The sequence below is a fragment of the Bos grunniens genome, chromosome 23, assembly GCF_055505025.1.
Source record: "Bos grunniens cultivar Pamir isolate PY7600 chromosome 23, Bosgru_T2T1.0, whole genome shotgun sequence".
NCBI classification, from domain to species: domain Eukaryota; kingdom Metazoa; phylum Chordata; class Mammalia; order Artiodactyla; family Bovidae; genus Bos; species Bos grunniens.
In genome coordinates, this window is record NC_141187.1 from 34373865 (window position 1) to 34391644 (window position 17780).

Sequence of the window (17780 nt, forward strand, 5' to 3'; positions counted from 1 at the left end):
TAATCTAGACTATACCAAGGGTCACCAAGTCAAAGAAATTGCTGGGGAGGGGACCTCCTGCTTGTCCAATGGGTAGGACTTCGAGATCCCATTCCTGGGGGCCCAGGTTCAAAGTTCAATCCTTGGTCAGGGGACTTCATCCCGTAAGTCTCAATTAAGAGTTCACCTGCCACAACTGAAACATCCTATGTGCCACAATGAAGAAACTGCTGGGGAATTCATCTTCTAAATTCATACAAATGTTTTCTTTAAAAGTATACATTGATTTTTTTCCGTTTTAAAAATGGACGGTAAAAAGAGAAATTTACAGCAATTCAAAATAGAGTAACAAAATTCATGTCTCCAGAAATTCTGAGGCTTCTTATTTTTCAGGAGAAACAAGAAGGATTTATAATTAGTGTTGTCATTGTTTGCATATTGATCTTCCAAAATGCTCTAAAAGATCAATCTCTTCAATCTACCCTTCAGTCCTTTATTTTTATCTGCTAAGCAAATGTCGACTTTAGCTTATCTTTATGTGAATTTCATAAATATGAACCTGTGAGACTTGAAATAACAGAACTCAGCTCTCCATTCAACTTGTGGTGAAATGCACATCCATATAAATATCTAATAAAAATGTACTAACAGCCAAATACAAGCAATGGAAGCAACTTCCCTCTCTTCCACACACAATAGCCCTTGATTAACCATACAGCACTAGGAAATTTTAAAAACCTCTTATGTAGCATTTTATACTTTTGTTTACCTTTAATTTTACCTATACATAGCATTCATTTATAAAACTGTCTTTCTGAACACAGTCCTTTCAAAAATGGCTCACCCGTGACTCAGAAAAACCAAGTCTTTGTAACTCTTAATCCCAGGCAATTTCTTCAGTTTCTTTCGTTCATGAATATGCTTAGAATTTGGCTTCAAAATACCTTGAGATAAAGGACAAAGAAAACATCACTTAGAGTCAGAAAGAAGCTCATCAGTACATCCCAGTCTTCCCATTCAAGCCCAAGTTTCAGTCTCCCATGGCTCTGATTCTTGACTTCTAGTAAAATCTGCTTCTTACTCTTCTTGAACAAAAGTGATCACTGGAAGGCCTGTGTCGGGGGAGTGATGGCTCCTTAAAGTCCAAAATCTGAGTTTCCAAAGCCATGTTGAAATATTCGTATTCATCATATCATAGGGAGTATATCTTTTTAAACCCTGTGTGCATTTCCTTTAGACAAACGTGTGGTCTTCTTAATTCCAGCAACTAAGTTTTATTTCAATCAATTATATTCTGAAAAGAGTAAAAGGATAATTTCTTTGTCTTCATAAATTCAGTTTAAATTCCAAAGACCTTTTACATTTCCCTCTTTTTAAGGCACAAGTATTTCTAGGGTGGAAATGAGGGGAATACAGTGAGCTTTCTTTTTGTTTTCTGTAATTTTTTAGAAAGTGAAAGTGAAGGTGCTCAGTTGTGTCTGACCCTTTATGACTCTGTGGACTGTAGCCTACCAGGTCCTCGGTCCATGGCATTTTCCAGGCCTGAATACTGGAGTGCATTGCCATTTCTTCTCCATGGGATCTTCCTGACCCAGGGATCAAACCTGGGTTGTAGGCAGACGCTTTACTATCTGAGCTACCAGGGAAGCCAGTGTCCTCCCCCAGCTCTGGCCTCCCAGACCACTGTTGTTCAATAGGAAGTTTCTATATAAACCCAAGGTATTATCCCCAAATAGCAGAAAATTTAAACACCATTGCACTAGTGGTAAAGAACCTGCCTGCCAATGCAGGAGATGTAAGACAGGTGAGTTTGACCCTGGGTCAGGAAGATCCCCTGGAGGAGGGCACAGCAATCCACTCCAGTGTTCTTGCCTGGAGAATCCCATGGACAGAGGAGCCTGGTGGGCTATGGTCCATGGGGTCGCAAAGAGTCAGACACGACTGAAGCGACTTACCACACATGCCATTTTTTTTTGAATTCTTTGTCTAGAAGAACCAAACCACTAAATAAGTAGAAGTTTTTAAATGATCCATTTCACCTCTGACTATATCTTCAATCAGATTCTTAGAACTCCCACCACCCATGTAAGCACCAGAACCTGTGGGTGGGGGCATGAAGCAGAGAGGGCCTCCCATGCCAGCTCAGTGGAGAGCCAGACACACACCTCCACCCTCCCTGTCCACTCCCTTCCTCCCCGGCCTGTCTTCTCTTTTTCTTGGTTCTTCTTCCCTCCATTATGATCACATGCCTCATCACTCACCGAATGATATGTAACCCAGAGTCACAGACTTGGTCTCCAAGGATGTTGTAAACCTAAAAAGGATAGTAACTTCATTTTTCAAATATGCAACTAGAAGCTCAGAAAATAGCTTTCCATGTCCTAGAGGGACACTGCGGTGGGTCAGGCCACTCCAGGGCACAGTACTGGAGACCGTCAGTCATTCTTCGTCTCTCTGACTGCTCTGAAAATGAGTCTACTGGACAGCGACACTCATATTTCCAAAATTATACTGTGGTTGGATTTTCTCTTTTTCCTGTCTTCAGGTGTCTTTGACAATTAGTGAATAGATCTCTAAAACTTAGAAATCTTATTTGGGCTGATCAAAGGTACAGTATTTGTGTTATATTAAAAAGGAATCTATTGCCCTTAAATTATGGATGATTAAACAAACTGTGGTACCTCTATACATGGAGATACTAATCAGCAATAGAAAAAAGGACAGATACATGCAACCACATGGATTATTCTCAAATGGATTACATGAAAGAAGTCAGGCTCCAAAGGCTACACACTGGATGATTCAGCTCACATGACATTCTGGGAAAAGCAAAATGATAGGGACAGAAAACAAATCTTTGGTTGCCAAGGGCTGGATAGAGAGGTTGACTGCAAAGAGGTCTGAGGGAAAACTTTTTCTTATGATGGAACTCTTCTAAATCTTGATTGTGATGTGGGTTATACTATCTAGGCATTTATCAAAACTCATAGAACTGTACACTAAAAAGGATGAATTTTATTCCATGTAACTTGTACCTTAAAAAGTATCTGTGCTTTGCTGTGCTTAGTTGCTCAGTCATGTCCAACTCTTTGTGACCCCGTGGACTGTAGCCCGCCAGGCTTCTCTGTCCAGGGGGATTCTCTAGGCAAGAGAAGGTTGCCATGCCCTCCTCTAGGTAAAAAGTATTTAATCTCATTAAATTTATGGATTTATTTCTGTATAGTTATAGAGCATTTTAAAAAGTCTAATGTGTAGGTCCTCTTGCCACCAACTTTCATTATAAATCAATTATTTGATTCAAAGAATTAAGAAATGCAGGGCTGTTTCATATAGTAAGATAGATTTCCTTCTGGTCCCTTACTAACTCATGCTATAGACAAACTCTCCAGCCAACTGCTGGGACCCTTCACAGTCTTGCCATATTTGCTAGAAACCTTCTCCCATAACTTTACACCTAATCCCTTATATTAGGCAGGGCTGTGTCCCCTCAGCCTCTCTAACACCAGAGCTTATCCCTCCAACCAGGCCTTTTTCCATGTAGTTGCCTGACCAGGAATGCTTTCCTTTTCCCCTCTCTTCTTCCTCCTCTTCCCCTTCCTTCACCATGAGTGAACACCCAGGAAATGAGTACTATTCTAGGGACAAGGGAAACAAAGGATACACTTGATAAGAATCTTATCCCCAAAGAGCTCGCAGGTCCAGGAAATAGGATTTATGCAATGTGGTTAAAATGTTTTGACAGAATGATTTGTGAATTTTATTTTTTTTTAGCTCTTCAGGGTTATCTAACTTTTTGACATTGAATACTTTCACAAATAATTTTTGGTAATAAGGAAAAGCAGAAATTAAGGGCTTAATAAGTGGTTTGGACCAGAGGTGGTGAGACAACTTGACATCAGGATGTCAAAAATTAGAAACTGTCAGTATCAAGAAGGGAACTGATGGGAGGAGATGTCCTGTGGAAACCTGTTACAAATGGCAGACACATCCATCTTAATCTATGCTGATGCTCTCATTCACATTAAGAATCAAGCCAGAATATCAGATTGATTCATTGGATAGCACAGAAGAAATTGACTTTTGGAGAAGCATAATTAATTCCAACGATCAGATCTTCAGTCAGTTCAGTTCAGTTTCTCAGTCATGTCCAGCTCTTTGTGACCCCATGGACTGCAGTACACCAGGCTTAAAACACATCACCTCTGTGTTTCATTTCAAATTCAACTCAATTCAATTTTCATTCTTTAAGTCAGAATGAACTTTTGGTTCAGAAAAAAAATATTCCTTCTTTTTTGCACAATTTCTATTAACACAGAAAAAGACATTTACTTTGGTGGTTTATTACTCAAAAAATAACAAGTCAGCACTACCCACAAGCAAATTTCAATACTAGCTTCTACTGTGATACATGGGCTTCCCAGGCGCGCTGGTGGTAAAGAAGCCCCTGCCAGTGCAGAAGACTCAAGTTTCATCTCCAGGTTGGGAAGATTCCCTGGAGAAGGGCATGGCAACCCACTCCAGTTTTCTTGCCTGGAGAATCCCATGGACAGAGGAGCCTGGTGGGCTACACATCCAGGGTCAAAAAGAATTGGACACGACTGAAGCGGCTTAGTGTGCACGTACACGCTGTGATACATAGTATTGAAGATCGTTTGTAAAATAAAAAAGTGCAAAGGAGGCATTAAAAATTCTGTAATCCACCATCTAGATATAACTGTCATTAACATTTTGAAGTATATCTTCCTACTAGACTTTTGTTTATGTACATATTTGTATAAAATAATTGGGATAATATTATGTATATAAGATTTTGGTAGTCTGCTTCTTTGAATTAATATAGGATCATAAAATGTTACTATGATAATAAAAATTCCTCAAAAACTAGATTTTTCACATAGTAGCTATAATATTTCATCATACAAATATATCAAAACCTATTGACATTGCTTTCTAATTGTTCGCTAGAATTACTGTCTTTGTACAAATATTATCAACACCCGACTATTTTCATAGAAAAGATTTCTTTAAGTGTGATACTAGGGTATACATCAAAGACTATAAATATCTTTAAGGCTCTTGATGTTGTTTTCATTTAGTTGCTAAGTTGTGTCAGACTGTTTTTTGACCCCATGGACAGTAGCCAGCCAGGTTCCTCTGTCCATGGGATTTCCCAGGCAAGAATACTAGAGTGGGTTGCCATTCCTACTCCAGGAGATCTTCCTAACCCAGGGATGGAACCCAAGCCTCTTGTGTCTCGTATTGGCAGTTGGATTCTTTACCACCAAGCCACCTGGGAAGCCCAATGCTCCTGATACATATTGTCAAATTGACCTCCTTGAAAGTAGTAAGAATTTGTCCTGAGAGTGTAACAACTTAACAACTTTGCTACCTATTAGAGTATTTGTGTTAAAAATAAACACATTGGTCAAAGGTGGTACGGTTTGGGCATCAAAAAGAATGTCTCAAAAAAAAAAAAAAGAATGTCTCCTATTAGTTGAAATACATTAAATATACAACAATCTTAAGTTCTTAATGAAATATACACAAGCATTTACAACCTCTGAAGGTTTCTAAAACACTAATTTATTATCCTAAAAATAAGTTTGAAAGAAGTAAGCTACACATCTGTACTTTCTCCTCTGTATGAACTATACTTCAGTAAGTAAATGATGAAGGAATCACAGCTAATGAATGTAGAAGAAATAACAGAATTTATAAAATTTTGAAATTCTCATGAAATAATGATCATCAGTGACTGATTAGCAAGGCTAATTCAAACACTTTGGGTAGTGACCACCAGGTGGCGCCACTTTATAGTTTTTCTAAATCCAATATAAAACATTCAGAAATTAATAGAAAGAAGCATGGAGAAGGAAATGGCAACCCACTCTAGTATTCTTGCCTGGGAAGTTCCATCTACAGAGATGTGTGGCAGGCTACAGTCCATGGGGTCGCAAACAGCTGGACACGACTTAGCGACTCAGCAATAACAAAATGGATCTAATACATTATCCACTCATATAATTTTTTCTAGAAAAGCATAGCTCCGTATTAAGCAATTTTGTGTAATGATCAACTTTTAACTTATCGGCAAATCTAAATTTCTGTTATGGGTCCTTGTCACTAAACACAATTGTTATTCAAGGATTGTTCAACTCAATTTTTTTTTTAAGAACATTTATGTTTCTGTCACCTTTGGAATTTTCTCAGGATTTATGTATATTTTACAGCTTTGTTTCCTATTTTCCAGCAATAGAGTTACATTTCTTTCTTTCCTATTAGATTTTGAGCTCATTGAGGGCAAATAAGATTTTATTTCTCTTTGTAACTTTGTGCTTGGCAACTTTTGGTTCCTGGTAGGTGCTCAGCACAGAGAAGGCAATGGCAACCCAGTCCAGTACTCTTGCCTGGAAAATCCCATGGATGGAGGAGCCTGGTAGGCTGCAGTCCAGGGGGTCGAGAAGAGTCTGACATGACTGAGCGACTTCACTTTCACTTTTCACTTTCATGCATTGGAGAAGGAAATGGCAACCCACTCCAGTGTTCTTACCTGGAGAATCCCAGGGACGGGGAGCCTGGTGGGCTGCCATCTATGGGGTCACACAGAGTCGGACACAACTGAAGTGACTTAGCAGCAGCAGCAGCAGCAGGTGCTCAGCATATGTCCACAGAGAGAAATGATAGAGTCAGGAAGAGAATGAAGTGCATGTTGTAAATTTGAGTTCTACCCATTGTTACTGTCTTTGTTACCAATATGGGTTATTCTTTCCACTTCTCCAAGTAATAGCTTTCCTGGCTAAATCAATTATAATTGCCCTCTACCACACAGTGGTCTGCAGAGAGAAAGCAATAACTAAACACCACCACACACTTGATTTTTTTTCAGTACCAATAATTCTGTATGCATTCATTGTATTTTTTTTCAGGGCAAAAAGAAAGGAAAGAGAGATAGTTGGCATGTATTACAAAATGACAGAAGGGAGAGAAAGTACCCAGTAGGGTGAAACCAGCTATTAAATAAATACCCTCCAGTAATGGAGTCACCAAAGCTCAAGCTCAGTAATGAAGGGAAGGGGAAGGGAATAACCAGACATGCTTTTCCATCTTTTCTCCATCCCTCTCTCACCATAAATTCAAAAATTTTGGTTTCTAGTAGTAAACATGGTTTTATGTTCATTTGACTCCTATTTTGTGGCCACTATGACATAAGTTTCTGGCACCCATGTAAAAGTTCATGAGTGACATATATATATATTCATCTTTTTCTCGGTTTCCCAATCCCCACTTTCTATGCCAAAAGCCCTGACAATCCTTGTTATTCAGTTGCTAAGTCATATTCAACTCTTTGCAACCCCATAAACTGCAGCACACCAGGTTTCCCTGTCGTTCACTATCTCCTGGAGTTTGCTCAAATTCATGTCCATTGAGTCCATGATGCCATCCAACCATCTCATCTTCTGTCACCCCCTTCTCCTCCTGCCCTCAATCTTTCCCAGCATCAGGGTCTTTTCCAATGTTGGGACTTCTCATCAGGTGGCCAAACTATTGGAGCTTTGGCATCAGTCCTTCCAATGAATATTCAGGATTGATTTCTTTTAGGAGTGACTCGTTTAATCTCCTTGTAGTCCAAGGGACCCTCAAGAGTCTTCTCCAGCACCACAGTTCAAAAGCATCAATTCTTTGGCCCTCAGCCTTCTTTACGGTCCAATTCTCACATCCATACATGACTGCTGGAAAACTGTAGCTTTGACTATACCTCTACCCTAGACTGGAGATTAAATACATTTGATCCATTCAGATATAGTAGTAGAATGTCTGTTTCATGTGAATTTTAAAGAATCAGAGTTTAAAAATTGGAGTCAGTAAGTGCTTTTTATATTACAAGATAGAAAAGCACAACTGAAAGGAGGTAGTTTGACAATTTAAGGTCAGAGCTCATTTGATGCATGTTCACAATTACAGAAAGGAAAAGAGTGATGCATCAGTTGAAGGGACTTAATTACCACTAGAAATGGAACTTTTAGTCGGGTATTGCATCCGAAGCTCACTCCATCTCTAGTCACTGAATGTTCCTGGATTCATGACTGTTTAGTCATTCAATGATCAAACGCTTCATTTTCCTTCCTTCACTTTCCTCTTAGGTGTTTCAGCAGCAATTAATCATGCTGTGGAATGCTTATTGCAATAGCAAATGTCATGAAAATTGAACATACAGCTAATTTTACTTTTCATGAATAGAGCTCCTGTGGTTTCCCTTCAAGGCTAATGGAGGGGATACATTCCCTCCTTATTCTCAACTTTAAATCACTAAGATTTACCTTCAGGGATCCAGCTTCCACTCAGTCTAAATTTTTCATCATTGTGAATTTATTTCATATGGTTCCTTTCCATTGTTGATGCCATATACCTTAGGAAGTACTGGAGTGAATAGCTATTTATTGTTTATTTTTAAACTGCATTTTAAAGAGAAGGCTTTCAAACTATGATTAACTTCATTTTCTGTAGGTCTATGACAGACCACTTCCTCATCTAGTTCCATCGCCTATATATAAGAGTGCCCTACAAAATCTCCATGGAAAATTAGGGAAATTTATTTCCTGAAGGAATAAGCAAAACAGGCACTTCTTTTCCCCCCTACAATTACTGTAATAATGTTTGACATCAATTAGTAAGCAGGGCTTGAAAAGGAAATGGGAATTTGGTGAAAGCAACTGATTGAATTGTCCTGAAGTTAACACAGAGTAGGGAAGATCCTATGAATTTTCCAGTGGCTTTTAAATATGACACAATCTAAGAGGGCAGCATGCCCGCTAGAGCTCTTTAGAAGACAGAACATGTCTAGTTAGGCTGCAGCAATGATGTTGCCCTTCACTTCCCATCCCATCTTATCGGGAAGGTTTTGTTATTTTGTGCTCATTTCAGAAGCTGATGTGTAAGTGGTGTGTATGTCTGTTGCCATGACAACCCAGCAGTAGTTGGCTCAAGCTTCTTAACAGAGTACAAATGTGCTCTGGAAGAGATGCTTGTCAGAATCTGCCAGACTGTTTTCCCTCCTGGCTTCACACAAAAGGTTTAGAAGGTTCCTAACTGCATTTAGAAGAGAGACAGGCTGAAATTTAGCATTTGATTCACATGACTAATGACTTTCAAAAGCTCTGATCCCCTGCTGAAGTAATCGTGTTCCAGTCTATCATTTCAGTACATTGAGGGCAACTCTATATAATTAAAGAGAAGGACCAAGTATCAATGCAGCAAAAAATCTTGATGAATACTGGAACTGGGGCTTTTGTTGACTTTTAATGTGACTCATAACTATCTCTACATTTAATCAGAGGTCAGTGTGACTGCCTATGTTCTTATTCCTATTTTGGTTTGTCAAATTTGTGTGTAGGTGCTGTACCAAGAGAGAACAAACAAAAACAAAAAAAAACCCCAACCAACAACGCAAGCCAAGTGCATGATCCCACAGGCCCCTCTCCATACACTTGCTTTGCCCCATTTTTCTTTGTCCCTTTAAGTGACCAAAAGAATTCAACACAGCATTTTGTGCCAAGGTACACACAATTTTCAATTATTTAGGGATGGATTGACTGATCTTTGGGGTTCTTTGAGTCCTTCATTTTTACTCCTTGCCCTCCCCACTGTCTGCCAAATCTCTTTCAGAGGACACATAAAGGAAGTGAAATACAAATTAATTCAACATTTCTCAGCAGCTTTTAAGAGGGTTTTGTTAGGAAGATGAGATCTAGTCAAAAGGGATGTGGGGATTATCTGTGCTTCATGCTCACCCAGTCTTTGCAATCATGAGTTATCTCTAGTTGGCTCTACTTAACAGATAACTTTTGTTAGTTACCTCATTATTCCATTAAAGGTACCTCAGAAAGTCAAATAAATACTGGCTTTAAAAAAATCTTCATATATCTTAAAAAGTGAGTGCTATTGAGAAAGTCAGGTACCAAAGTTTACAGGAAATTTCAAAGTGATCATAGTTTTGTTTGGATCCTAGTTACAACTTGATTCATTGAAAGAAATATTAATTACACTAGGATTCAGTCACGTCTGACATGTCTTTAAGGAAACAGTTTAAACCTAATGGATCTTAGTTCCGTTGATAATAAAATGAGGGAGTAGGCAAGCAATTGTTCTCAGGTCCACTTCATGTCCAATGTTCTGTTTCCTTTTGGGAATTCTGGGAAACCTAAGTCCCAAAATGTACTGATTCATTTTAATAAATTAGAGTTTAAAAATATATAGGCATGAAAGTTAAAGTGTTAAGTCACTCAGTCGTGTACGACTCTTTGAGACCCTATGGATAGTAGCCTGCCAGGCTCCTCTGTCTTTGAGATTCTCCAGGCAAGACTACTGGAGTAGTTTGCCATTCCCTTCTCCAGGGGATCTTCCCGACCCAGGGATCAAACCCAGGTCTCTTGCATTGCAGGCAGACTCTTCACCATCTGAGCCACTAGGGAAGAAACTATCTATATACAGATATAGATATATGTATATAAACATCCATCTATCTATCTATACACCTCAGAGATATTGTGGGTTCAGTTCCAGACCACTACAATACAGCAAATATCTCAGTAAAGAGTCATACAAATGTTTTCATTTCCCGGTGCATAGAAAAGTAATGTTTACACTATACCATAGTCTAGTAAGTGTGCAATAATGTTTTGTCTAAAAAGATATGCATACTTTACAAATACTTTATTGCTAAAAAAAATGCTAATCATCATCTGAGCCTTATTGAGTCATAATCCTTTTGCAATAGTCATATCAAAGATCACTGATCACACATTACCATAACAAATGTAAAAATAACAATGAAAAAGTTTGAAATATTGCAAAAATTACCATAATGTGACAGAGACACGAACTGAGCAAATCCCATTGGAAAAATGTCAGTGATAGACTTGCTTGATACAGAGTTGCTATAAGCCTTCAATTTGTTAAAAATAAATAAATAAAAAGCTAGTATCTACAAAGTCCAATAAAATTAAGTGTGTCTGTCTTACAATTAGCAATAAGAGAAGCATTTTAAAAATCAACATTGAGACCCCTTCCAGCCCTCTATCTTAGGCCTGCTCCCCTCAACCCACCTCTACCTCCGTCCTTACCTAATCTTACCCCTCAGTGTTTTAAATAAGAAGCTAACGAAGAAACTGAACATTTCTGGTTTCAATTATTAACTTACTTAAATTCAGGGTGACCATCTGTTTCAGAGAAGGGATTTTAACATGAAGTGAGAGGTTAAACTAGATGAACTCCAAGTACCCTATCAACACTCACTTTCTGATTTGAAATATTGGTGCTAATTGTACAAAAGAACCAGGGCAGAGACCACCTATAGATCACACACTTGTAGTCTGTGGCTGGAATTCAGCCCACAAATGCTTTGTTTGGCCTGCACAAGTGATTTAATTTTTCTAAAGTTTGGTTACCAGCATTTTAAAAAATGAAGATTTTACATTTTAAAACAATCCAGTTTTCAGCTTCTATTTCCAGTGGAAAGCGGCTGCCCTTTCTGGTCAAGGCAGACGCTCCCCACCCTGTTCACCACCATTCCCACTCCACTGTGTCCTCATTCATTCTTCCTGCCCCACCCTGTCAACAAGGGACCCATAGATGCTTGATTTACTGGTTGGTCAAGGACCACCTACTGTCTTCAGACCACCATTGAAGAAATACTCTTCCAGGAGAAAAATCATGGAGTTTTCAGAGTATATGACCTGACTCATATCCAATCCAAAGTTAGAGCTTCCTAATGGGGAACTGTACTTACTTAATGATTTTTTTTTTTCAGAAAATGAGAGAGAGAAAATGAAAAAGCAATCTGAACATAGATGACAGATATTTGGTATGTGGGATGCTATTTTTGCATATCCTGATGAACATCTCACTCTGTGCAGACAGCTGTCTGCCCATGCTCACCTCTGTGAACAAAAGCAGAGAAATCAATCAGAGGTTTCCAGTGACAAGGCAGTGCTTCATCATCCTCCCTTGATAAGAGAGTAACTGGTGGTTCTGGATCTCCCCTTCAATGGATATAGGGATCGTGCATTCTGGGTTTCTTTTAATGGCTTAACTGAGATATTACTCACATATCACAAAATTTGCCCTTTTAAAATGTACAGTCCAGCTATTCTTTAATATATTCACAAAGTTGTAGAGCCATCACCACTAATCGCATACTATTTTCATCACCCCAAAAAGAAAGCCATTACCCATTTCTCCCTCCATCTTCCCCTCCCTTAGCCCGAGGAAGCCACTGATCTGCTATCTGTCTGTATGCATTTGCGTATTCTGGACGTTTCATATAAATGGAATCATACAAAATGTGTCTGACTTATTTCACTTAGCATGATGTTGTCAAGTTCACCTGTGTTTTAGCATGTGTCCAGACTTCCTTTTTATGACCAAATAATATTCTATTGCATAAATATGCTACCTCATGTTTATCCATTTTGAAATTGATGGACACTTTAGTTGTTTTCACTTTGGCTATTTTGAAAAAATTCTGCTAATGAGTATTTTTGTATAAGTCTTTGTGTGTACATATGTTTTCATTTCTCTTGAAGCAGAACTGCTGAATCATATGGTAATTCTATATTTAACTTTTTAATGAACTACTAAATTGTTTTCCACAGTGGTTCAGCATTTTACACTCCAGTCAGCCAAGTATGTATGAGGGTTCCAACTTCTCCACATCTTCACATACACTTGCTATTGTCTGTCTTTTTTAGTTTAACTGTTCTAGTGGGCGTGAACTAGTATCTCATTGTGGGTTTGATTTGCATTTCTCTAGTGACATGTGGCTTTAAGCATATTTTCATGTCATCTTTTCATTGGCCATTTTTGTATATCTTCTTTGGAGAAATATGTAATCAAATTTTTATTCCACTTTAAAAATTAGGTTGTTTATCTTACTGTTAGCTGCAAGAGTTTTCTATTTATTCTAGAAACAACTTGCTTGTCAAATATGTGATTTGCAAATATTTTCTCCCATTCTGTAGGATCATCTTCTCATTTTCATAAAAATGTCCTTTGAAGCACAAAAGTTTTTTACTTTGGTGAAATCCAATTTAACCACTTTTTCCCTTGTCACTTTTGCTTTCAGTGTCATACCTAAGACAGCGTTACCTAGTCCCAGGTCACAAAGAATTACTCCTAAGTTTTCTTCTAAGAGTTTTATGTTTTTCGGTTAATGTTTAGGTCTATGGTCTATTTTCAGTTAGTTTTTTCTATGTGATATGAGATCGGGGCATGCAATTTGTTTTTATAGTTAAGAATTTTTCTCATGTGACTTATGCTTTGACCTGTGCTTTGTTAAGGAAGGCAAAATATGAAAATGCAAGGTGCTTGTACATCCTATCCTAAGGAAAAAAGCTCTGCTCAGATTGTCAGTGTGATACAGAATAATACTCTGCAATTAACCTCATGCTTTATAGTATAACAGAGATCAACCAAAGTTTCCTGATAACATTTTACTTTGCAGAAGAGCAGGGTAAAAATGTGGCTCGATGATTATGTGGTATTTTCTTCAAGAGTTCAGATAAAAGATCCTAAGTCATGGGGCAGTGGTCCACAGGGCCCTCGCCAACCTGCCTCATTCTCAGAATCACCCAAAGACTCAAAGCTGGATACTGGGAAACTGTTCCTCTGTGTGAGATTCTGTTGACTCCCAAATCCATGTTAGTGCATCTGTGTGTAAACATGTATGTGTGTAGACATGTGTGTACATGTGCACATATGTAAGTGTGGGAAGGTTGTATGTATACACATATCCATGTGTGTATATGTATATACGCGTGCCCTCAGTTCCCAACATAAAATAATAAATTGTGTAATCATTTCTGCTGGCATTTGCATCCAGCCTTGAAAAGTGAAAGACTGTGTCCTCTGAATTTCTCACTTGCTTGGAGACACTGAGCGCCTCCCCCACCTCAGGGATTATTGCTCTTCTTTATTCTGCTTCGCTCCCAGAAAATAATCATGGAGAATTTCTGGAATTCTCCTCTCTGTTAATAATCTTTGTTATCTTCTGCCTAAGATAAACTTTATGGGAGAGCTTGGGAATTTTACCACTGTTTTTAAAGATGATTTCTGCAAGAAAGTCTGTTATGCATTCCAAACAATTGATTTACAAACTTTGGAATTCAACTTATGTACAACCGAGGGGCTAGTTTTATGGTTTCTTAGTCTTCTTCTGGTTTCATGGTTTCGAACAAAGATAAGTGAAAGTTAAAACTGAGGAATGACTTCCTATTAATTCCTGGGCATTTTCATGAAACTTGGAATCGCAGAAGTGAATGTTTCTGGGGAAATTTGGCCTGCAGAGTCATAAAAGGACTTCTAAGAGTTCCCTCTTTTTTAATCAACCAAATTAACACCTCAGGCTGTAGTATCTGGGACTGAGTCATTGGAAGAGGGCAAGTAAATTCAGGGAAACCATTAATCAAGATAAAGATTGATAGGCAAAGAGGCACATGGTAAAGAATGTGGCATTTTGTCTGACATGCTACAAGAAAGCAGGTCTTCTCTTGCCTTTGACATTGACCCTAGTAACCTGCACTTGCCCTTGGGGTCCCTGCTGCTGCTGACCCGTCTTCCCCCAGGAAGCCAGCACACACTGAGCTTTCTACACTAAGCCCCAGCACATTAATCAGAGATCTGTTTTCACTATTTATGCTGCTTTCCCTGAGGGGAGGCCATCCTGAATTAGTGTCCTGATCCCATCCTTAACAAGCTACATGAGCTCAAACAAATTATTTAACCTCCCTCCACTTCTACTTCCCCACAAACCAAGAGGAGGTAGTACCTGCTCCACTTGGAAAGCAGAGCTTCTCCCTCCTAGCTGCCTGGTAGAGTCACCAGAAAATTGTTGTTTTCAAATGTCAATGCCTGGGCCCACACCAAGTAATTACATCAATATCTCTGGGGGTGGAGCCTGGGGAAGAATATTTTTTGGAAGCAGCCACAATAGGGACCACTGTCCTGGAGGAGTCAATTAGACAAGCTTGTGAAAAGTGCCTCAATGCCTATAAATCACTATACAAATCAGAATTTTTATCTTTTACTTTCATTAAACTGACCCTCATGGAATGTGGGCTATGTATCCTAGAGGACCCTGTTCTAGAGAAGACGAAGGAAACTAAAACCTGATCTTTGCCATTGGGGGTTTACCAGACTAGCAACTCACCAGATAGTAGAGATGTGTGTTATCTTGTAATTGTGTATTATGAAGGGTAACACAATCAGGTCATGGTTGAGGGCTTATGCCTGGCCTTTATCATTGTACCTCTCTGCTTATCTGCACGTAAGTAGACAGAGCATCCAGAAGGTCTCAGGATAAAGGCCATGTCTTACCTACCCCAACGGCAGGTATGGTGCCCTGCACTGGGAATGAATAAAGTCCTGGTGGGACCTGAAAGGGGAAGAGAGGGAGGGTCACTTCTTGGTAAGATGGGCCAAGGCTTCATAGAGAGACTGACATTTCCAGTGGGCCTTCAATGGATGGTTAGGACTTTCACAGAGAAGCAGACAGGCCTGGAAGTTCTGAGCAACTGTGACAGTGTCATCAAGAGTCATGGAGAATGGCAGAGGCCACAGTGGTGAAGGGGGACTGGAAGGCAGGGAGATGAAGGCAGGGAGACCCAGTAGCACATAACAGAGTGGTGGATCTGAAAGCAGGTGATGGTAGGGCCAGAGTGCGGTGGGGAAGGGGGGCAGTAGGTAGGAGTGGCAGGACTCAGCCAAGAGTAGAGAAGGGCATCCAAGGGTGGGACAGATAGTGAACAAGCACAAGTCATGGTTTGTATCAAAAAGAAACCACATGTCAGTGCTGAGGATGCAAAAATGGATCAGAAGGTCCTCTATAGAAAGGGAAAGTCAAACCTTATGAAAAAAATGAAGTCCTCTGGGGTACAGACCATGACTAGGTGGACCACATAAGGTCCAGCTGACCATGCAAACACAGAACACCCTCATCATGCATTTAATAGTTTTTTCTTCATGTTATTGAGAAGGTCAGGATACTGGCCATTTTCCCAAGCAGTATTAGGAAGACATTTTTAAAAAAAGAGTCCACAGGCAAATCAGAGTAGCAACTTGTGTGAAGCTAATCTAATAATTGCCCCTGGACCTTGGCTCAGAGAACCCCACCCAGCGTCTGGTTGAGCAAGAGGCTCACTTGGAACCTGGCGTGGAGACTCACGCGACATCCCATTCCAGGGCCGTGGGGCCTGGACAGCAGCATCACACAGCATATGGCTTCTGGTTCCTCTAGGCTTTCAGTCACCACAAAATTTGTTTGTTTTTCCCCAAAGGAGAGTGCTGCCTGGAAGCCAGAAAAGGGGAATGCTTCCTCTTTCTTAGCCCAGCTTCTTAGATAGCTGTGCTGTGACCACCCGTTGTATCTGACTTCCTCTTCCAAAACCCTCTCCTTCCTGTCAGTAGAATTCTCAGAACTCTCACAGCTTTGTAAGTATTATCAGATGCTTTTGCAAGACCACCTGGTGGTAGAGTCTGTGCTCTATAGAACTGTCTCCACACTCAGTGACTCATCTGCCCTTGGAGGACATGGGGGTGAAATGTACAAGCAAGAATGGAGAGTTCCAGGGCACTCTCGCTTGAATTGTGGTGCAGGCTTATGAATGCACAACAGTAGAAGGAGATTGGCATTTGTGGGGGCAAGACAGGGGGAGAGGTTTGAAAGAGAGCTGAAGCTTTCAGGCCAAAAGATAATAACAATTTTGCCCTCAAAGAGAAACTAGTAATTTTTTTCAGATCTATCTTCTTTAGGCTATAAACCTCATGAGCACCACGAAGGACTATGGCACCGTCGTAGTTCATTTTTACCCCGTAAAGTACTGACAGATACATAGTAGGTGCTTAATAAATGTTTATTGAATGAATGAACAAATGAATAAAGGTAGAACAGAGTCATAAGAGCATTGAAATTAAGCCATTTAAAAATATACATTAATGTAAGAAGAGAGAACTGCCTTTATACATATTAACAGAGTTCCTCTCTGGGGAGAAGGATTAGAGATTATTCTCACTGTTTTCCTTTAATAATTTTTTGTGATTGTTTCTATAATTGGCTCTTGTGTTTAATAGAAATGTTTTAAAGTAAAGATTCAAAATTTTAAAGGTCTGGAAGGGGCGATACAAAATGTAAAGCAGTTTTGTGTTGGGCATGGAATTATAAAGTTTCCTTTTGTTCACTTTCTGAAGTTCTGTTGCTTTTATCATCTGAAATAGTTGAATAAGTGTTTTAGTTCAGGCTGCTATGACAAATGCTGTAGACTGGGTTGTTTATGTGTGTGCTAAGTCACTTGAGTCGTGTCCAACCCTGTGCGGCCTATGGACTGTAGCCCACCAGGCTCCTCTGTCCATGGGATTCTCCAGGCAAGAATACTGGAGTGGGCTGCCATTTCCTTCTCCAGGGGATCTTCCTGGACAGAAATTCATTTCTCACAGTTAGGATGCTGGCAGATTCAGCACTGGTTTAGGCCACTTCCTGGTTCATAGGTAGTGTGTCCTCTTGTGTTTTCAAATGGAAAAAGGGATGAGGGTCTCCCTGGGGTCTCTTTTATAAGGATACTGATCCTGTTCATGACCTAAGCACCTCCCAAAGGCCCCACCTTCTAACACCACCTCATTGAGGAGTTAGGATTTCAGCATAGGATTTTCAGGGGATACAGACATTCAGTTCACGTACCGGCTTAGCAAATCATCCTGGTAGGAGCACCACATTGTGTAAGGGCTGGGATCCCAGAGTTCACTAACCACGAAGA

At 39.7% G+C, this 17780-nt stretch overlaps 1 protein-coding gene across 2 annotated transcripts in view; it reads left to right on the forward strand.

The window, feature by feature from the left end:
* Positions 1-17780, forward strand: part of RIPOR2 (RHO family interacting cell polarization regulator 2) — a 212199-nt gene that overhangs the window by 15019 nt on the left and 179400 nt on the right. The gene's annotated exons all lie outside the window — the stretch shown is intronic.